This window comes from Scyliorhinus torazame, chromosome 17, assembly GCF_047496885.1.
Source record: "Scyliorhinus torazame isolate Kashiwa2021f chromosome 17, sScyTor2.1, whole genome shotgun sequence".
Taxonomy (NCBI): Eukaryota; Metazoa; Chordata; class Chondrichthyes; order Carcharhiniformes; family Scyliorhinidae; genus Scyliorhinus; species Scyliorhinus torazame.
In genome coordinates, this window is record NC_092723.1 from 52,884,305 (window position 1) to 52,907,748 (window position 23,444).

The 23,444-nt window shown below is 47.7% G+C and overlaps 1 protein-coding gene across 5 annotated transcripts in view; it reads left to right on the plus strand.

Annotated features, from left to right (window-relative positions):
* LOC140393874 (synaptotagmin-B) overlaps window positions 1–23,444 on the plus strand; it is an 882,906-nt gene that overhangs the window by 290,731 nt on the left and 568,731 nt on the right. For 2 of the 5 annotated variants that reach the window (XM_072480435.1, XM_072480439.1), the window contains exon 2: window positions 20,925–21,004. The exons of 2 other annotated variants lie outside the window; for them this stretch is intronic. The gene's annotated coding sequence lies outside the window, so the exon portion shown is untranslated. The remainder of the gene's footprint in view (window positions 1–20,924; window positions 21,005–23,444) is intronic. One more of the 5 variants, XM_072480434.1, reaches the window with a different exon arrangement.

The window sequence follows — 23,444 nt, forward strand, 5'->3', positions numbered from 1 at the left end:
CCCTCTCCACCTTCTGCCACTAATCTTGAATCTATGTCCCTGGTTCTAGAATTCTCCACCAGGCGAAATAATTTTATCCTGTGCACCCTATCTCTTCCCCTCATAATTTTGTACAGCTCAATTAAGTCGCCCCTCAGCTTTCTTTGTTCCAAGGAAAATAACCCCAGCCTATCCAACCTCTCCTCATAGCCACACTTTTCTAGCCCTGGCAACATTCTTGTAAACTTCCTCTGCACTCTCTTCAGAGCAATAAAGTCCTTCCTGTCATGTGGCGACCAGAACTGTGCACAATATTCCAGTTGCGGCTTCAAAGTTTTATACAATTCCAACATTATATCCTTACTTTCATATTCTATACCTCTGCCAATGAAGGACAGCATTCCATATGCTTTCGTGACAATTTTGTCTACTTGAACTGTTGCCTTTAGGGACCTATCTACCTGTATGACAAGATCGCTCACTTAATCTATCCCTCTTCATATATTCCCATTTATTGTGTACTCCTTACAACTGTTCGACCCCCTAAATGCATGACCTCACACTTCTTATAAACATATATAAAAATCAACAAGAGAACTAACAGGAAATCTCATAACAAATAAACAACTGCTCATCCTGCCATGATGTCCTTCTGGATTAAGCTAGTTACCCCCAGAGAAGAAAAATTACATTAGCTAGGGGCCTTATTTACGTTAGCTAGGAGCCTTGTCTTATTTTACTCTTCTATTGTGATTGTACGCTATGAATCTATACTCTTTTATTTATTTAGTTTTAGTCCCAACTAAGTTAAGCAATTAATTGGATTAAAAGATTGAAAAAAAAACTCACTTGGACTATGATGTGTTGGGTGTTCTGGATCACAAACAGGTCACCAACACTGGAAGTGGTGCAACTCTATTTTATTACAAGGTTAACTATATTAACATACTTGAACTGTGGGTAAATGCAATACCAGCTTTAACTGTTGACCCTTGCCTAGTCCTAACCAGGTGATGCACTCAACACATGGTGAATGTCTGTGTTGCAGGCTATGAGCTCTGTGCTCCAAGCTGGCTGCTACTAGAATGAGCGGGAACTCTCCTGTCCCCTGTCTTTATAGTGCGTGTGCTCTCACTGGTGATTGGCTGCGGTGTTGTGTATGCTGATTGGTCCCACTGCATGTCCATCAGTGTGTGTGTGTGTGTGTGTCTGCACCATAATACACTGGTGTATATTATGACATCCCCCCTTTTATACAAAGAACATGTGCCTGCGTGACAATAAATATCATGTAGTGAATGTACCTGACTATGTGTGTGCGTGTTATTTACATGACTATGTACATGAGGCTAATCTATTTACACGGGAAGGTGCCTGGTGCAGAGAAATAGGGTGTCACACCAACAACGAAATTAACATTATATACAAACTACTGGAACGGTGAAACAGGATAACAGAATAGATCAAAGAGTCCAACATTGTAAACCTCATAAGTCAAGTCTCTGAGGTGGGCGATTAATTCTTGTTGACCGTCAGGGTGGCATCACCTGGTTAGGACTAGGCAAGACAATGCTGTGCACCGACAGCAGCTGGTGGTTTTGATTCGGGGACAGCCTGTTCTTTGTTATAACAGCGACTCGAAAAGGCTCCCTCGGGTCCTCAGTGTCACTGATCTGCGGGAAGTCGGATTCGGACTCGGTGAACGTGGGTAGAATTGCTCGAACGTTCCTGCGAGGCTGGCTGAAGCGATGCGAATTGGCAGGCTGAGCTGCTCGACAGCAGGCAGCATAGTGGCCAAGTCTGCCACATCGTAGGCATTGTCGTGATTTTTCAGGACATTGCCGCTTTAAATGGGCGGAGTCACAGTTGCCGCATGTCGTGACGTCAGTACGCTCATTGCGCCACTGCGCATGCGCGGTGCGGTCCTGCGTGGTGCGTGCCTGCGCATTACGTTCCTCCACATCACCGTCCCCTCGTTTGATGCGTACAAGCGCGGGAGGCCGCGAAAAGCGCGCGAAATGGCCGCCCTTAGCCAGGCTGCAGCCTTTGGAGGTGTTCAATTGTTTGGACCCGTTCCGCCTCGTGGGGACCTTGCCTCGCCGTTTCAGCCGCCTGTATGTGGGAGTACTGGCTGGTGGCATTTTCATGGAGGACACAGGTCTCAATGGCAGTCGCTAGGGTGAGTTGCTTAAGTTTGAGGAGCTGCTGACGCAGGGGGTCCGACAGAACACCAAATACGATCTGGTCACGTATCATGGAGTCAGAGATGGGCCCGTAGCCGCAGGACTGCGCAAGGAAGCGGAGGTGTGTTAAAAAGGATTGGAAAGGCTCGTCCTTACCCTGCACGTGCTGCTGGAACAGGTATCGTTCGAAGCTTTCATTGACCTCTATGCTGAAGTGGGTATCGAATTTGAGGAGAACCATCTTGTACTTTGTCTTGTCCTCGTCATCTGCGAATGTGAGGGAGTTGAAGATGTGGATGGCGTTTGTTTCCCGGCCGTGGAGAGGAGCAGAGCAATCTTCCTGGTGTCCGAGGCGTTCTCCCTGTCCGTGGCTTTGAGGAAGAGCTGGAACCGCTGTTTAAAAATCTTCCAATTGACCCCGAGATTGCCAGCGATGCAGAGCGGTGGCGGCGGGTTGATGTTCTCCATACTTCAGGATGCCGGAATGCTGATTAGTTGCAGGTGGGTCTCAGAAGTGCTAGTATGCAACCACTCCTTGTACCATGATGTGTTGGGTGTTCTGGATCACAAACAGGTCACCAACACTGGAAGTGGTGCAACTCTATTTTAGTACAAGGTTAACTATATTAACATACTTGAACTGTGGATAAATGCAATACCAGCTTTAACTGTTGACCCTTGCCTAGTCCTAACCAGGTGATGCACTCAGCACATGGTGAATGTCTGTGTTGCAGGCTGTGAGCTCTGTGCTCCAAGCTGGCTGCTACTAGAATGAGCGGGAACTCTCCTGTCCCCTGTCTTTATAGTGCGTGTGCTCTCACTGGTGATTGGCTGCGGTGTTGTGTATGCTGATTGGTCCCACTGCATGTCCATCAGTGTGTGTGTGTGTGTGTGTCTGCACCATAATATTATGACAGACTGCTCACCAAATCAGCTGCTTTGGTTGGTCCCATGCCACTTTCTGAACCAGCGTTTTTATTTATTATTCTCCTCTCCCACTCTTTCAAACTTCCAGCTCCTCTTGTTCTTTCAAATTCTCGCTCCTCTCGCTCTTTCAAACTCCCAGCTCCTCCCACTCTTTCAAACTCCCAGCTCCTCTCACTCTTACCCCTTCTTCTCTGCTCTTGCTATTAAATAATTTATAACTGCACTCACCAATTAGCTCTTTTTGATTTCCTGGTTCTATTTTCAGAGTCATTTCTCCTTTATTCTCCAAGCTTGGTTCTCTAGCTGTTATTTTTTTCAGTTAGAGCTGTGATGATATGCATATGCACAGCAATGTGTATAGTTGGATGCACAATCTCCAACCAGGAGTGGGGGGGTAAAGGTGATCCACCACATGACTCCATAGATCGGGCAGTTGGAAGTAAGTTGTACTAGAGGACAATTGCATTAGAAGTAGCTCCAGGAGAATTCACTTATCGTTACCTTTTGTATTATAGTTCTTTAGTTATCGTTCCACATTTTTATTTTGTTAACAAACTGTCATAATATACACCAGTATATCATGGTGCAGATACACACACACTGATGGACACACAGCAAGACCAATCAACACACACAACACCGCACCCAATCACCAGTTAGAGCACACGCACTATCAAGACAGGGGGCATCAGAGTTCCCGCTCATTCGGGATGCAGCCTCCTACAAGGACAGAGCTTAGACCTTACAGCACAGATCCTCACCATGTGCTGAGTGCATAGATTGGGTTGGACAGGCATAGGTCCTTAGTTTAATCCAACATCGTGTTAACCCACAGTGAAAGTATGTTCAACAGTTTCTAACTTAATAAAATAGTGTTGCATTATTTTAAGTGTTGGTGGCCTGTATGTGTTCCACAGATCCAGAGCACCCAACACATCACAAAACCATCTAGTAAAGAACTAGATGTTCTTTGTGCATCTTTACAATGGCCACAACATAGAGCATAACAGCTATTTAGACGCAGTCCCTAATATCTCACCAACAAATCAGCTCACCGCTTTTCTGTGATGTTACTGCCTTGAACCCCAGCACACTGTTTGAACAGCTCCCGAGAAGGCTGTCCCTCGTAGGTCCGCTGCTCTCTCCTCCCGAAGGGACGTCACCACAGTTACCTAAAACCTCCCTTGTGAATAGCTCAAATACTATAGTTGTACCACAAAAAGAGCAAGTTATACTGCCCGCAGAGTGTCAGCATCCTGTATGAGATTGATTTTGCAACAATGGCCCAGGTTATAATGGGCATAAATGACACAAATGGGGTGTTCAGGGAAACCCTAAAGTGGTTGGCGTGAAATCCCAAACTTCAAGTAAAACTTTGGAGTGCTGTGGGGACTGATTTTAACTGGTTAAAACCTACAATACTGGGGAAGTAGTGGTCTCAAAAGTGTTTGTGGATTTAATGGGGGTGGCTTTGTGCCCACATTCGCCATCACTGAGAACGGTGGTTGCAAAATCTCACGGAAGTCTGGAAGCGAGGTTCTTGCCGGCGAGATTCCGGGAATCGCATTTAAATACATTTTGATTAATTTACATATTACTAAAGGGCCCACATGCCACCTCACTGAATATTCAAACATTGCCAATGTGACTTCACGTCGGTTAAGTTCATAAAAGTTCAGAAGACAGGAATCAGTTGGGATTTTGCGAGGGCGCCAAGGTCACTATAACCCTGGGAGAAGAAGACATGCCTGGGCATTGCCCCCAGCCACAGGTTGGCATTGCCAATCTGCCAGTGATAACCTGTGCCAGGGCGGGACCACTGGGGAGCCCAATTCAGGGGGATTCGCATTATGTGGGGGGAGGGCCTTTGAGAGGGAGACTTGGCAGTGAGGGAGTTAGCCATTGCGGAGGGGAACATGCATTGGATGGAACAGTGCAATACTGCTGCAGTGGTTGTGGGGGAGAGAGCCCCTGATAGTTGTGCAGTGGGGTAAGGGGGTGGAGAGCCCCCGATCGTGGCGTGAGGGGGTGGGGGGGGGGAAGGGCAGGGGGGCGAAAGACCCTGTGAAGTAAGCAGAAAAGGGGACTCCAAGGAGTTCCGATGAAAGACATTGTCCCCCCCCGACGCCGGGTGGGAGAATCGCCGGGGCGCTGTGCAAGTCCCACTACGCCGCCCTGACACCCGCACGTGATTCTGCCCCCCCCCCCAAACCAGCGCCACGAGAATCACGCCTGGCTGCTCGGAGAATCGCCGCTCGCCGTTTGCAAAAGGCGAGCCCCGATTCTCCGGCCCGGATGGGCTGAGCGGCCGCCCCCAACACGACAGGTTCCCGTCGCTGCCGGCGGGAACTGCGCGGGAATGCTGGTGGGGCGGCCTGTGGGGGGGGGGGGTTTCCTGCACCGGGGGGGGCCTCCGATGGGGTCTGGCCCGCAATCGGTGCCCACCGATCGGCGGGCCGGCCTCTCTAAAGGAGGACCTCCTTTCCTCCGCCGCCCCGCAAGATCCATCTGCCATCTTCTTGCGGGGCGGCCTCGGGGAGGACGGCAACCCGCGCATGCGTGGGTGACATCATTTACGCGACGCCATCCGCGTTATTGACACGGCGTCACTTTTTACGCGGCGCCAAGGCCCCGCGCACGTAAAATACGTGACGCCGCACTAGTGCCCCGGGGGTGGGAGAATAGGGGGCTGGGAGCGGGCTCCGATGCCGGAGTGAAACACTCCGGTTTTCACTCCGGTGTCGGGACTTTGTCTCCATTTCGGAGAATCGCGCCCATTTATTCAGCATAACAGCAGTATTTACACAGGGCCCGGTCACGCACCTCGGGGTCCTCACTACATCCTATCAGCTGTTACACTAATGCTGGTTAACTCACAACCCAATCAGCACAAGGGAACAATCATCCCTCGCTGGATGAGTCCTATGAAGGGTGTTATGGGCCAGGGTTTAGAGAACCCCAAAGTGTATCATGGAGTTCACCTGACCCACAACTTTTAATAGATTGTGGTATGGGGAGCACACGGCCCACTCTACAGGTGTGGTACAGCAGAAATGGACAAGTATTTTTTAAAGCAAACCAATGTTTATTCTATGAACTCAAGTTAACTCAAGTATATTCTTAAAATATACAGTGAACATCTTAGCAACCATTAATTCAATACAATCCCCAAAGAATACAACACTAAGTAATCCTTTAAGCTTTCCTTTTAACATCCATAAGACTTAAAAACACCTATTTACAGAAAGACATCAGGCTTAACTTCACTACTGAGAACAGTTACCACGTTGAAATCAGCAAATCATAAGCTTGCAGAGATTCATACCCATCCTGCTGTGATTGCAGCTACTCCAAAACTAAAATGAAACCAAACCAACCATGCAGCAAAAAGCCTAAAGTGAAAGTAAAAAGCTGACAGACAGCCCAGCTCCATGCACTCTCTGACATCACTGCAGTAATAAACACCCATTTCTTAAAGGTACACCCACTACAGTTATTCTATAAAAACACCCATTTATAAACACCCATTTCTTAAAGGTACTCTCACATGACAAGGGTTATAACACACATTTCCCCCCAAAAAAGTCCAAAACTCACAAAAATGACCATGGAGAGGCTCAAAAAAATTTGAAGAGAACACGGACGTCAAAACTGTAATGGTGAGACGACAACAACATCACAGTCCCAACAAGGTGCCACAAAAACCGGGGAACAGGGCACACCGACATACACCCCACTGAACATTACACCTGGACCAACACCCCCAGCAACCACACAAAGGACGAAGCCGCTCACAGTTGAGCCTGGGGACGGTGCACACCATCGCATCTGACTCATCAATCGAAGGGCTTACCGGTACTACTTCTAGCCACAACGGGACCAGGTGAGGGGGGTGGGGGGGAGGAAACCATCAGACAACACCCAACGATACACCCCATATACCCCAAAACACCCGCCTCAGCATACAGAAAAAACAAAGGGGAACTAATGGCACCCAACAAACACCCAGGGAGCTGTCACCGCAGAATCTATATTGTACCAATTCAATCAGGCACATCACACAAAAAACAATATCCCATACTCCACACACACCAACAGTGTCTGCAGAACAAACCTGTAGCCATGCAGAAATATCAATTGCCATGTAAAATACCGCTGTAGTCCATCTCATACTCCCAACCATCATGGAACAGTCTTTCAAAATCCACACCGCCTCACAAACCCTAATGACAGTCCAAAGGGAGGCAGCCATCTGTAATAAGAACTCCCCAGTGAACCTGCCACAGCAGGCCAGCATCACAAAAGATCACAAATAGAAAACGGACGAAAATGTTGTGCAATATCACCAGACATCACCCTGTTAATGTTGCCTCCAGTACTACCGGATGCAACAGACCCCGGAACTATCCCAGCACACGTGCTCCACAAGCTGGCATCAATCCTCAGCCAGGCACTCATCTGCTCTTTCAACACAGGTTCCAAAAAAAAGGCCTCACAGCAAAAAACGCCTGTACCTCAGTCCACATTTTAAACAAACATTTGTGGGAAGTTTGCCGACCGCTCCAATTCATCCTGGTCACCGGGGAAGTAAACAACAAAGGGGAGTCCAAGGAGTTCCTTAAAAAGACATTTATTCAGCATAACAGCAGTATTTACACAGGACCCAATCACACATCTCAGGGTCCTCACTCTCTCTTGTCAGCCACTACAGTAGCTGACCTATTATGCTAATGCTGGTTAACTCATAACCCAATCAACAGTAGGGAACAAACATCCCCAGCTGGATGAGTCCCATGCAGGGTTATACATTTGTGATGTAGGTGAGTGTGGGTGGGGGGGGGGGGGGTAGGTGAGTTTTGGGGTGGGGGGGTTTAAGGTGAGTTCTGATCGGGGTTTGCTTTAAAGATGGCGCCCTGATCTTGGTGGAGACAGCCTTGCTGTCTCTATCACGCCCCCAGATCTTTCTTTGCCAGAGTGGCTCAGGTTCTCCAGATTAGTGCTTTGCCCTCCCATTTTTCACAGCAGAGAGCATTTAGCTGCTTTGGTGTGGTGAGGACCTGTCAATCATAATACAAGTGTTTGTAAGCATTGTGGTTATCATCAAAGCAGTGTAATGGAGATGCATTCAAGCATGAAGCGCGCAGAGCCCGTTTTGGTTGGCTGACGCTCGATGGGGAAACCAACTACCGGTGGCGGGCAGCGGAGTATCCACTCGCTGGTCTGAAAACCTGGAGAGATGCAAGCCAGTCTTCAGTCAGAGCCTCGAGCCTGACACTCTGACAAATTATGGATGCTCTGGTAGCTGCTGTTTTGAAAGTGTCTTCCCCTGAATGATTTAAACTGTCACTTGTTTCAGGGATATGGTACTGATTATGCAGGTCTAATCCCTTAAAAGATTGGCTTTGATTTGATTTGATTTGATATATTGTCACATGTACCGAAGTACAGTGAAAAGTATTTTTCTGCGGCCGAGGAAACGTACACCGTACATACATAGTAGACAAAGAGAATAATCATTAGAGAACATTGACAAATGGTACATCGACAATCAGTGATTGGTTACAGTGCGGAACAAGGGGCCAAACAAAGCAAATACATGAGCAAGAGCAGCATAGGGTGTCATGAATAGTTCTTACAGGGAACAGATCAGTCCGGAGGAGTCGTTGAGAAGTCTTGTAGCTGTGGGGAAGAAGCTGTTCCTATGTCTGGATGTGCGGGTCTTCAGACTTCTGTAACTTCTGTTTGATGGAAGGGTCTGGAAGAAGGCAATGCCTGGGTGGGAGGGGTCTCTGATGATGCTGTCTGCCTTCCTGAGGCAGCGGGAGGTGTATACAGAAGCAATGTGGGGGTGGCAAGCTTGTGTGATGCGTTGGGCTGAGTTCACCACACTCTGCAGTTTCTTGCGATCTTGGACCGAGCAGTTGTCATACCAGGCTGTGATGCAGCTGGATAGGATGCTCTCTATCGCACATCTGTAGAAGTTTGATAGAAGGTGATATACTTCATCCATGTATCCTGGTGTTGAAGATCTGAAGAATATATATATCATCCACCTCAATCCCTGTAAATTGCTTGCATTAGAGCCTCCCATTTTAGGCACGGAAATAGATTGTTGGAAATGTAAAAATCAGGCCTTGGAAATGCTCCTACAGACGGGATAGGAGAATTCCACCTGTTATTTTCACTACTAATTTCAATGGCTATCCTGTCACAATACCATAGCTAATCTCAAACTCTCCGGTATTTTGATAACATTGCAAATAGTTGGTGTGACCTAGTGTTGGAAATGTAAAAATCAAGTTTGTATTTTTAGCTATTTTTGGACCAATATATGTAGCTTTCCTTTACGAAATGCAACAACTTTCATTCCTGTGCCTTTAGGTTTGGTGCCACTTCCTCACAGAGCATCCATATGCTAAGGGCTGTGTGCATTAAATGTCAGATAGCTCATTAGCAGTTGTTAGGATAACAAGTTATTATAATTTCATTATTTTACTATCAGATGCTCTAATTTAGCTTTTGCAATAAATTGGTCTGTGGAAAGATGGTAATAGCATCTAAATGGTATGGCAGATTTGCTGTGTATTGTTGGCATTAATTACCACCAAGTCTGTACACGATATTCCTATTGATCGTAAAGCGCAAGAGATTAACCAAACCCCATTAATCATTTGTATTTGCTAACTGATTCAATTTAATCAAGCTTTTCAATATATTGGTGATTGTTTGAGATTAGCTATGATATTGTGACAGGATAGCCAGTGAAATTAGTAGTGAAAAACAGCAGGTGGAATTGTCCTATCCCGCCTGTAGGAGCGTTTCCAAGGCCTGAGTATTGAGCCAGCCTTTACGTGGGGTTGCTCCCTCATTGTTATGGCTGAGCTTAATAAACAGAGCAGACACACAACCTGGTTAAGACGGGTTTATTATACTAAGCTTACTTTTGTGTACACGAGAGATGGATCTGGATAAATGCCAAGATCGACCTGCTAAACACTGACAAAAACACATCAATTTATGATTTTCCAAAAATCAGTAGCCCACCCCAGTTGGACTTGATCCAATCCTTGGAGCTATCATATCCATATTTTCCAGTAAAATTGTGATCAGCCCATGATTTAACCCCATCCTGTCACCTGTTGTTTACCAGGATCTCGTGTCCATTCTAAAGCTGTTTTTTGGACATTCCCATCCTGACATCGCAGTCAATTCATGTCCAATTCATTGTCCATCCAGGAGCAGGATACCAGAACTGGCTTCCTCTTTACTCCATGGATTGTTTCAGGCAGGATATTGGGGCACTGATAAAAATTGTTTACTAAATCCACCATGTAAACTGCTGACCACACATCTCTTGTGTCTCAAAAACATGGGCAAGTTAGCTAGCCTAAATCCCATCATGCATTGTGGCCACTCCTTCTAGCTAGAGTTTAAATGATTATCACTGCTATGTCCTAAAATACAGGTTTAATGGTTAATCATGATTACTGGGTATATTTTCTATGATTAATAATAATAATAATAATAATAATCTCAATCCTTAATAAACTAACTTATGTAGAACTATCCTAGTATTATCCTAGCTATTCAGTTTTAAGAGGTCTCATCTCTGGACACCCCCTTCACCGCCCACAGCGGGTTTGCTGGTGGGCAGGTTTGGAGCATCTAGTGGGACTCAAAGAGTCAAAAACCCGGCGACATAAATTCAGGTTGCAGTTCTCCCAACAACGGGTTAATGGTAGGTTGGGCTTGCCGCTGGCTGGTGGCATGAACACCATTTCCATTCATTTGCCTCTCATGAGCTTGTTAAAACAGCTGCCCATTGATTCCCTGTCAGACCTTTCAATTGTGCGTCACGCTGGCAGGAAATCACGTTGCATCAAAGCCAATTGTTAAAGAGTGGCGTGCTCTGTTGGCAAGAGACTTCAATGTGAGTGCAACAAAGAACAACGGGGGCAATGTGGAAGGAGGGCTGGGTAAGGAGGAGGGTTGGGGAAAGGGCGAAGGCTTATGATGGCAGACAGAGGGACAAGGATGAAGAAGACAAACAATGGAAGGCAGAGGGAAGACTAAGGCGAGGGAAGCTGGACCCTGACAAGCCTGCGTTTAATGCTCACAAACAAGAGGGTCAAAGGGATACCACATCATTTACTAGAAGGGGATGGATGAAGACTCCCGAGGTGGTGGGTAGTGGTCCAAGTGGGGCATGGGCCCGGTGATGGGTTTGGGGGAAGGTGATTGAATTGAAAAAAAGACTTCTTCTTGAGGCTGCTAGCCTTTCCTTTTGGGTTGCCGACATACTGCACAGTCTGGTGAAGACAGGTGGGCTGGAGAGAGTGATATGAGTTTGCCGGGACTGGGGTTTAAATATGGCGCCGAGATCTTCAAACCTTCAGCTGAGGGCAGGCAGACAAATCACCTCCTGGCCCACCAGGTGATTTGGAGGGAAACTCGCTTGTGCATAATTAACGAAGTTCCAAGTGCAAGATCCAGCCATTCTGGCCTGCATGACAAGTGCCGCTGGAGCCACCTGCCTCCACACTTAGTCTCAAAATAGTTCACGAGTGGGATTCTCAGTTGGCCGATGCCAAAATCGTGAAATGTGATTGGGCGGAGAATCATTTCCAACGGCGAAATTGCGGCAGGTGCCGATTTGATGACAAATCGCAATTCTCGGTCGCCGGGTTGACGCCCGGCAGGACTGGAATGGTGTCCATGCACGGACCGTCATTGCCACGGCCTGCAAGGCAGCCATCTTGCCGTGCACCCTACTGACAATCCACCTTGGCCCCTGGTTCTGCAGAGTGATATCGGCCGTATGGGTGCCCCCACCCCCCCCCACCACACCCCAGCTCCCACCCTCAGCCACACCTCCCACCACCCACCCAGCCAACACCCAGTGGCGGGGAACCACGCGGCCCAATCATGGGCAACGCTCACATTAGCCCCTCTGAGGGCATCGGACTAGGTCGGGAGCTTTTGGCCAGCAAGGGCAGCACCAGCCGATGGTACCCCGGCACACGAGTGTGTGGAAAGGGGCTTAGTGCCAGGGTCACAGTGCTGCCTACCTACCCTGGCCGCCCTGAACAGGTCATGCAGTTTTTTTCCGGCATTACTGGCCGGTCCGGACTGTGTTTCTCACGGCGTTCACTGCCTCTGCCACCTGCGCCCAGACACAGTGAATGGCGGCGGGTAGCAGCCTCCTTTCCGGGCTGGGATACAGGGCCAACTGCCTCTCCTCCACCGCATCCAGGAGGGTCTCCAGATCGGCGTCCATAAATTGTGGAGCTGCTCACCTCGCTGCCATCTTCTTGGCTGGGATGGTGGGTGTGGGGAGTGAAGTGTGTATATGCGACTGCAGCTTGCCAACCTCCGGAGTGTCAATCGCGATCTGGCACTGTTTCTCATTGGAATCGATTGTGTTCCACATGGCACCGGTGCTAGCCCCTCAACAGTCGCTGAATTGGTCCAGGTGTGGTGCCACTTTTGCTGTTGAACCCTCGAATCCATGAATCCTGCTCCAGCATCAAAACTTCGGCTCAGGAACAGAGAATCCAGCCCCACATTTTTAGGAAGTACAATTAGTCTTCATCCTGTTAAGCAATAAGGCAGTGAGTTTACAGTGATCAGAAATACAACCACATGCAAGGCTTGCAGCAAAACCGATGAGATTAATTTTATTTAAGGAAACAAGGGGTGTACAAATTATTGGTTGAGATGATAAATCATCCTTAGGCACTCAGCAAATAATAAGAACAATCTATTTCATTCCCGAATATTCTAATTGACCAAGATGTAGATGAAAAGGAATGGTTTTAACAGTTTAAGTTTTGCATAACTACGCAACAAATTACATAAGATATGTAATATATACATGTATATATAGTATTAAACATGCCATTCTGCCCAACCTATCCCTGCTAGCATAATGTGTAAATGAAATGAATACCAATGATAAATATTCATGTTGTGATGGATATTGCGTTCTGTGTAATGCAATGGGTTAGCAAAGAGCTCTTGTACCTCTGGGATATTAGCTTCAATCCAGACTGGACAGATGGTGTGGAGTTTGCCTATTCCTGCCAAATATCAAGTGCCTACTGCACAGGACTGCCCACAATTAGGAACAAAGAGTTGTCGAATTGGCGCTCTCCCTAGAACAGGACATCATAATGGGTAGCGTTGAAAATAGGGAAATTCATACTGTGAAGATACATGTTTGCAACAAAGTAGTTAAGACTATTAAACATGCTGTATTTATTATTTAAGGTCATAATGCAGATACCACAAGTGTAAACGAGAAAAAATAATTGAAAGTTAGCGATTGAAGACCAATACCTGCCAAGAGGCAGTGCATGTATATCAGACACAGTTTTAATCCCATATTGTTCTCTTAAAATTAATTTATGTGCATATTCATTTATGATCATCCCTTGGGGTTTACCTCTTTCGCGAATTAGGTAGAATCATCATAGCCCCAGATGACCATAGGCTGCTTTCACCTTTGAGGAGGAGAGTGAAACTGGTGGGTTCAACCTGAGCATCACCGCACCTCAGGCGAGGGACAAGGTTGAGAAGGCGGGCTTTCAACATTTTATTTATTTATAAACATTTTATTGAGGTATTTATGGTTTTATAACAGTAACAGAAGAAACCGTGTACATACAAATATAAATATAATGCAAAAGCCGTCTTTCTCTCTCACAGGTCCCACCTTCTCTAGTCTCCTACTCCACACTGAACTACCCTCACGGACCTCCCCCCCGCCCCCATTCTGCTGATGGTTAATTTTCCCTAAAGAAGTCGACGAACGGCTGCCACCTCCGGGCGAACCCTAACATTGACCCTCTCAGGGCGAACTTGATTTGCTCCAAACAGAGAAAGCTCGCCATGTCAGATAGCCAGGTCTCCAACTTCGGGGGCTTTGAGTCCCTCCAACCTAATAATATCCGTCTCCGGGCTGCCAGAGAGGCAAAGGCCAGAATGTCTGCCTCTTTCTGCTCCTGGATTCCTGGGTCTTCCAACACTCCAAAAATCACCACCTCTGGACTTAGTGCCACACTTGTTTTCAATACTTTGACATCCGCAAACCCCTGCCAGAATCCCCTAAGCTTCGGGTATGTCCAGAACATGTGAACATGGTTCGCTGGTCCTCCCGCACACCTTGCGCACCTGTCTTCCACCCCAAAGAACCTGCTCATCCAGGCCACTATCATATGAGCCTGATGGACGACCTGAAACTGTATCAGGCTAAGCCTGACACATGTTGTGGACGCGTTGACTTTGCTCAACGCATCCGCCCAGAGACCATCCTCTAACTCTCCACCTAACCCCTCTTCCCATTTGAGTTTCAGCTCCTCGGTCTGTGTTTCCTCTGACCCCATAAGCTCCTTATAAATGTCTGAAACCCTCTCTTCTCCCACCCACACTCTGGAAACGACAGTAACCTGTATCCTCCTTGGTGGTAGGAGCGGGAAGGTTGAGACCTGCCTGCATAGGAAGTCTCGCGCCTGCAGGTACCTAAATTCATTCCCTCCCGTCAGTTCAAATTTCACCTCCAGTTCCCTCAAGCTGGGAAAGCTCCTTTCTATAAATATATCACGCATCCTCTCGATCCCTGCTCTCTGCCACCTCCGGAACCCTCCATCGAACTTCCCCGGGGCAAACTGGTGATTATTACAAATTAGGGCCCAGACCGATGCTCCCAATGCTCCCACATGTCTCCTCCATTGCCCCCAGACTCTCAGGGCTACCACCACCACGGGGCTGGTGGAGTAGCGTGCCGGCGGGAACGGCAGAGGCACCGTTACCAATGCCTCCAAACTAGCTGCCCTTACAAGATGCCGCCTCTACTCGCTCCCACACCGATGCCCCCCCCCCCCCCCCCACCCGCCCTCACCCCCCCACCCCAACCATCCACTTCCTAATCATGGCTATATTCGCCGCCCAGTAATAATTACTAAAGTTCGGGAGTGCCAGCCCGCCCTAACCCCAGCTGCGCTCCAACATCCCTTTTTAGCTCATGGGGTCTTACCCGCCCATACAAAGCCCGAGATCACCTTGTAGACCCGTTTAAAAAAGGGCCAAGGGATAAAGATGGGGAGACACTGAAATACAAACAGGAATCTCGGGAGAACCGTCATTTTCACTGTCTGTACCCTCCCAGCCAGTGACAACGGGAGCACGTCCCACCTCCGAAAATCCTCCTTTATTTGGTCTACTAGTCGGGCAGATTAAGCTTGTGCAGCCGTTCCCATTCCCACGCCACCTGGATGGCAAGGTACCGAAAGCTTCTCCCTACCACTCTAAACGGCAGCTCCCCCACTCACCTCTCCTGCCCCCTTGCCTGGATCGCTTTTCCCCATGTTCAATTTATAACCCGAAAACGGGCCAAAATCCCCCAGAATCCCCATAATTTCTTCCATCCCTTCCAATGGGTACGACACATATAAGAGCAGATCGTCCACGTATAGCGAGACTCTGTGTTCCACGCACCCCTCCCCCCCCACCCCCGCAACCCCCACCCTACCCCGGACCAGTCCCTTCCAGCCCTTTGAGGCTCTCAACACAATTGCCAGTGGTTCTATGGCCAGTGCGAACAACAACGGGGAGAGGGGGCATCCCTGCCTCGTCCCTTGGTGCAGCCTAAAATAGCCCGACGTCAGCCTGTTCGTCCGAACACTTGCCATGGGCGCCTGATACAGCAGCCTGTCCCAGTCGATGAAGACCCGCCCAAATCTAAATCGCCCCAATACCTCCCACAGGTAATCCCATTCCACCCGGTCAAATGCCTTCTCTGCGTCCATTGCGACCACTACCTCTACGTGCCTACCCTCTGGGGGCATCATGATAACATTCAACAGCCTTCCGATGTTGGCCGCCAACTGCCTCCCCTTAACAAATCCCGTCTGGTCCTCCCCAATCACATCATCGGGGGAAGCACCCCTCTCTCCCTTGCCTCATTAAATGTCCTCATCAGCAGCGGCCCCAGCATCCCAGAGAACGTTTTGGAGAACTCCACGGGGTACCCACCCGGTCCCGGTACTTTACCCGACTGCATGGCCTTCAGCCCATCTGCTATCTCTTCCAACCCGATCAGGGACCCCAGCCCTTCTACCAAGTCTTCATCAACCTTCGGGAACTTCAGCCCCCCTAAGAATTGCTTGATCCCCTCCGGCCCAGCTGGGGGTTCCGACTCATCCAGCCTGCTGTAAAATTCCTCGAACGCCTTAATGGCCCCAGCTGAATCTCCGACCAGGTTCCCATTTCTGTCCCTTACTTTCCCAATCTCCCTGGCCGCCTCCCGCTTTCTAAGCTGCTGTGCAAGCATTCTACTGGCCTTCTCTCCATATTCATAGATCGCCCCCCCTCGCCTTCCTCAGCTGCTCTACTGCCTTCCCTGTAGTTAACAAGCCAAACTCCATCTGTAGCCTCCGTCGTTCCCTTCGAAGCCCTGCCTCTGGGGTCTCCACATACCTCCTTTATCAGTATTTCCTTTATCAGTCGGTCCGTTACTGCTCTGTCTGCCTTCTCCCTGTTGGCCCATATCGAGATCAGCTCCCCTCTAACCACCGCCTTCAGCGCCTCCCAGACCACTGCAGCTAAAAACTTCCCCTGTGTCATTGAGTTCCAGATAGTTCTGGATACATTTCATCAGCCATCCACACACCTCCTCATCAGCTAAAAGTCCCACGCCCAGCCTCCAGTGCGGGCGCTGGCTACTCTCCTTGCTCACCTGAAGGTCAACCCAGTGCGGGGCATGATCCGAGATCGTATCCACTACCCCCGTCAGTAAAGCCCTGTTCAGGATAAAAAAGTCAATCCGGGAGTACACTTTATGCACGTGCGAGTAGAAGGAAAACTCCTTCACACTCGGCCGCCCAAATCTCCTTGGGTCCACCCCCACCCCATCTGCTCCATAAACCCCTTTAGCCCCTTTGCCATTGCTGGCACACTGCCAGTCCTTGAGCTGGATCGGTCTAGCCCTGGGTTAATGACTGTGTTGAAGTTCCCCCCGCCCCCCATAACCAGCTTATGCGAATCCAGGTCCGGGATCTTCTCCAACATCCTCCTCATGAACTCCACATCACTCCAATTCGACACATACACATTCACGAGTACCATCAGCAGTCCCTCCAGCTTTCCACTGTCCATTATGTACAGACCCCCCACGTCCGTAACTATTCTTCCCGCTTCGAATGACACTCGCTTATTAATCAGGATTGCGACCCCTCTAGTCTTAGAGTCCAGCCCTGAGTGGAAAACCTGTCCAACCCATCCCTTCCTTAATCTAATCTGATCAGTTACTCTGAGGTGCGTCTCCTGCAACATTGCCACGTCCGCCTTCAGTCCCCTCAAATGCGCGAATACGGCATTTAGCCGGCCCATTTAGCCCTCTTACATTCCATGTGATTAGCCTGGTTGGGGGGCTTCTCGCCCCCCCCTCCCCCTCCGCCGATCAGCCATCACCTTTCTTGGGCCAGTCTCCAGCCCGCGCCCCACGCATCCGTAGGCCCTCCCCCCCGACAGCCTCCGTCCCCAACCTCCCTATTGTCCCACAGCAAAAGTTCCTCCCCCATCAGTAGAACATTTCCCCCCGCCCCTAGTAACAGCACTATACACACAGCCCCCTCCAACAAGCATAACATCTGCTCACCCACCACTGTGCTTCCGTGAGCTAGCCTGCCCTGCTAGCTTGGTGGCTCCCACCCATGGCACCAGATATTTTCCCACCTATTGTTTCCTCCCCCACTCCCCCACACTCAGACACACATATGCAAACGTAAACAATCCGAACCCAATTTCCCAAAAGAAACACGCAAAGAAAATCAAACATCAAACACCTAACATCTAACATTCACACCTGCATCCCCCATCAGTGCAAATGTAAATTTTAACTCAAGCAGCTCGTCCTCAGACCCCAACTCAATACAAAAGGCATTACAAGTAACATCCAAAGACAAAAACGTTTCTTTTTTTAAAACAATATAACTGAAGAGAAGAGAAAAAAAACCACATGAGCACTGCAGAAAAGTTCAGTCCAACATCTCAGTCCGATACCAGTCCTTTCCTTCTTGCGAAGTCCATCGCTACCTCGGGCTACTCGAAGTAGAAATGTTGCTCTTCGTGCGTAACCCAAAGACAGGCCGGGTACAGTAGTCCAAACTTTACCTTCTTCTTAAAAAGGGTCAATTTTATCTGGTTGAACCCTGCTCTTCTCCTGGCCACGTCCGTGCTCAGATCCTGATATATACGCAGGACACTGTTCTCCCATTTGCAGCTCTGCGTCTGCCTGGCCCACCGTAGAATGCACTCCTTGTCCAGGTACCTGTGGAATCTCACCATCATTGCTCGCGGGGGGGGCGGGGGGGGGGGGGGGGGGGTCACCCACACGCGGCTTCCTTGCTAGCGCTCTGTGCGCCCTGTCCACCTTCAAGGGTCGGGAGAATGTCCCCTCTCCCAATAGCTTCTCAAACATAGCCGCTATGTATGCCCCTGCATCCGTTCCTTTGGATCTCTCCGGGAGACCCACAATTCTCAGGTTCTGCCGGCGGGACCTGTTCTCTAGATCCTCCACCGTCTCCCGGAGCCTTTTCTGTTGGTCTCTCAACATTCCCACCTCCAACTCCACTGCAGCTTGGTGCTCCAGCTGCTCAGTCAATGCCTTCTCCACTTTCTGGATTGCCCGATCTTGAGCATCCAGTCTGAGTTCCAGTCCCGCAATCGACTCCTTAATCAGATCTAAGCATTGCTGTTTCTGCTTGGCAAAATCCTCCTGTATAAACTGCATCAACTGCTCCGTCGACCGCTGGGTCATCAAGCCAGAACTCTGGTCCTCTGCCATGCTTTCTCCTGTTGCAGCCTCAGCCCAAGCCTTCTCCATTCACCTATTTCTTCCTTTGCGAGCACTCCTGGTCCGCTTCTCCATGCACTGATGTAGGATTCCTCTGCACAATTGCATCCAACATCAATTTTCCACTTCAGATCCAACAAATAATCGGGGAAATAGGTCCCAAGTTCCGACCCGAGCCGGAGCCACCAAATGTGCGACCTACTCCTTCATAGCCGCCACCAGAAGTGGGGGCTTCATAATGGCTTTCATAGCCACTGATCTATCTCGAATGTTCAGAAAAGTCTTCTAAATTGAGAACATTTATCTATTTGTTATCTATTGAATCCTGGTGGAAATTGTGGAAATGGACTAGGTTTGGCTAATGCAAAACCAAAATGCTGAAGGTCAGAATAAATAACTGAAGATGCTGGAAACATTCAGGTTAGGCAGCGTCTGTCAAGTGAGAACCAGCTTGCATTTCAGGATGAGAACTGGTAAAAGGTAGAGGTGTAACAGGTCTTCAGGAGGTGGAGGAGGGGAGGGAAGAACAAAAGGAAAATTCTGTGATCAGGTGGGTGATAGGAGAGATAAAGTGAAAAAAGGGATGATGGGGTAAGGCAAATAGGATGGTAAAAGGACAGGAAAGTAATTAAAGATGGGTCTAGAGGAGGTGTTAATGATAATAGCAGAATAATTTGTAGTGCCCCGGTCTGAAAAAATGAGAGTAGTATTTATGATCTAAAATCGGTGAACTCAATGTTGCATCCATTGAGGTTTTTTGAAATAGTGTAGGAGACTGGGAATAGGAAAGTCAGAGTTGGGGTCGGACTGATAATTAAAATGACAAGTAACCCAAACCTCAGAATCATTCTTATGGACTGAACGGAGGAGTTCAGCAAAGTGATCTGTCAATCAGCATTTCGTCACCCTGGTATAGAGGAGACAGTATCGTGAGCAGCGAATATGGTATATTAATTTGAAGGAAGTACAAGTAATCGCAGTTTCATCTGGAAGGACTGCTTGGGGTTCTGGGCCATGGTAAGGGAAGAGATGAAAGGGGATGGGGTGGGAAAGTTGAATCCCTTGCACATGCTTGGGCAGCATGGGAGGTGAAATGGTTGCTGTGATTATCAAAGAATGCACAAGAGTTTTTATTTGATGGCATTCACTGTCTGCTTCACTTGAGGAGCAGTAGTGTACATGGGATATCAAAGAGTCACTGCTTCCCATAAAACTAAAAGAAGTGTGCTTTAAATCTGCCTTCGTTTTTTGGGGGTCACAGTGGTTTTGATCACTTTTGAAAAATGAAATGAAATTAAATGAAAATCGCTTATTGGCACGAGTAGGCTTCAATGAAGTTACTGTGAAAAGCCCCTAGTCGCCACATTCCGGCACCTGTTCGGGGAGGCTGGTACGGGAATTGAACCGTGCTGCTGGCCTGCCTTGGTCTGCTTTAAAAGCCAGCGATTTAGCTCAGTGAGCTAAATAGTTCAAGTATTTTACGCTCAAGAGGGTGCCCATGCTGTCCAATATCTGATTACATGGTGGCATAACTTAAGGGTGTGACTCCTTGGTGTGAATTTCCAACAATGCTCACCTCTGGGAGCATCCAGTCCCGCTGAAAGTCAATGGACTTGCGGCTAGGCGAATCTCCCACAATGGATCCCGCTGCGACAGTGCCAGAAAATCCCGCCCCTTGTCGTCTAACCTCAATATTGTATCTTTACTCAGTGTCCTCATGTGCTTACCTAATTTGTCTGTAGGCAAGCTAAGAAACATTTTCGAAGGATACAGTGTGATGCAAATCATTAAAGTGCTTTAAGTTGCAGACGCAAGAAAAGATGCTGAATGAAATTAAGTCAATGCAAATCTCACCAACCTCACATGATCCAGTTACATCTTGAACCTTGTCTGGTTCATGGCTGACCTGGTTGCTTTTGGTATTTTATTTTATAGACAGCTTCTAATTGCAATGAATGACTGACTGACTGTCTACTTTTCAGCTAACAGCTTAGGATCCAGGCCTGCACTTCCTGCTTTTTTGATTGTGATATCCGAAGGTAAGGACTTCATGCAACGCCAGGTAGGCAGGATAACAACTAGGTTTATTTACTCTACACACAATATTACAACTACACTACTCCCCACCTCGCAGGATCATCCTCCCCGACCTGCTCCCAGATTGGGGTTTGTATCCTGTGAAGTTCCTCCCAATTAAGGGTGGGGCTCTGCACCCCTTCCCCATCACCTGGAGAGTTTGTACTCAAAGGTGTTGTGGCGTTCCTTTGTGTTGCTTATTCAGGATGGATTGCGTAGTGTTCCACAAAGACCACAGTACAGCATTTACGTAAACAAAGCTATGGCAAGGGTGCAGAGGAGATTTACCAGAATGTTGCCTGCTATGGAGGGAAGATCTTCTGAGGAAAGGCTGAGGGACTTGAGGCTGTTATCGTTAGAGAGAAGAAGGTTAAGAGGTGACTTAATTAAGGCATACAAGATGATCAGAGGATTGGATAGGGTGGACAGTGAGAGCCTTTTTCCTCGGATGGTGATGTCTAGCACGAGGGGACATAGCTTTAAACTGAGGGGAGATGGATATAGGACAGATGTCAGAGGTAGGTTCTTTACTCAGAGAGTAGTAAGGGCGTGGAATGCCCTGCCTGCAATAGTAGTGGACTCGCCAACACTAAGGGCATTCAAATGGTCATTGGATAGACATATGGACGATAAGGGAATAGTGTTGATGGGCTTTAGAGTGATTTCACAGGTCGGCACAGCATCGAAGGCCGAAGGGCCTGTACTGCGCTGTAATGTTCTATGTTCAATGTTCTATAGTTTTATTTACACTACTAAACTGGGTTTCAACACTTAGTCCTTTTAGAATACAGAATTGATCAATAACATTGAGCTACACTCATCTACTGCTAATCTCACTAACTGGCATAAACTATAATCTAACCTTCTCACACTAACTGTTCTTATGACCTTCACTAACTGTCTTCTGCATACACCCCTCCCTCCCTGAGGTCTAGAATCACTGCTTTATATAGTAGTATCTGCAGCTCCCTCCAGTGGCTATTCATGGTACTACATTGACCCTTGGAATGCTGATAGTTATGATAATACCACAGGTGTCGGAGGGGAACCACATACAAATATAGGGTTTGGCCCCTGAGGGGTGGGGGGGAGGGCGTAACATTGATTAAAACCTTTCTGGCCACCCTATCTCCAATCCCTTAAACATGTTGTTGTCAGTAATGAATTTCCATTGCTTAACTCCCTGTGTGCTAATGCCACAGCTAATTCTCAGTGTGATGGTAATCTTGTTAAATTTGCATACATTATCTATTGCTGTATCAGTAAATTGAATTCCTTCTTCAGAGTGGAAATAAAGTTTGATATCGCTCACGGGGTGACTTTTTAGTTTGTGTTTCACCTTCTGTCACCTACATTCTCTTTGTATTTACAATAAATGAAAGATTAAACTTTCTGACTCCAGTGCCATTTGAGGATTGAGCAGTTACACCTGCCAACCAAATTGAACTTGCACTTGTACCATGTTTTTAACAATGTCAGGGTGTCTCAAAATGTTCCTAGCTAATTAAACACTATTGAAATGTAATCACGGTCTAATTAATGGAAAATGGCAATGATTTGTGCACAGTAAGCTGTCACAAAGAACCAAATAATTTACTTTGTGAGAGAAGATTGAGTAATGAATGTTGGCTAGGACACAAATGGAACTATAAATATTTGTACTACAACTGGTGACTGATTTATCATGAACATTCACAGCAACCTCAAAACAAACTTTCATGTGCTTAGGCTCATGTGAGCCCTCGCTCATGTGTTTCATGTGAATACTGATCTACATTTCCCAGTTCTGTTTTTGTGTGAATTCAACACACTGATAGCTACGTTTAATTGTAACATTCTGAAGACAAATTTTTTTAAAATCCTGAAACACGATACATGGCCAAGGGGGAAAATAAATTATCTTTGTTTTGGTGGTTTCGGACCCAATATAATTGCTTTCTCACTATCCACAAGGGCAGACACAAACTAAATGCAGTACAGGAAACAATATCCATGTACAGAAGAGTAAATTAGTTTCCTGCATATCTGTGGAAAAATGGCACAAGATGAAAACAGCTGCTTTGTAAAAGAACAGGCGCCTGAGAACCCAGTGCGATTCAATGTTCAGCTATGTTCAGCACTCAGTCCTGGCAATAATGCCAAAAAAAACAACCTTAAAGCATCTAAAACCTAAACGAGTTAGCTCTATTCAAACATGAACCGAATGCAGCATTCTTGTCCTCTAAGCTTTCAAGATAAAGATTGACTGAAAGTGACTAATAGCTGAGAAGGTCTTTTGTCCCATCATCCCCATGCTAGCTCTTTGAAAGAGCTTTCTAATGAGTCAATTGCTAGGAGGCATAGGCTTAAGGTGCGAGGGGCAAGGTTTAGAGGAGATGTACGAGGCACGTTTTTTACACAGAGGGTAGTGGGTGCCTGGAACTCGC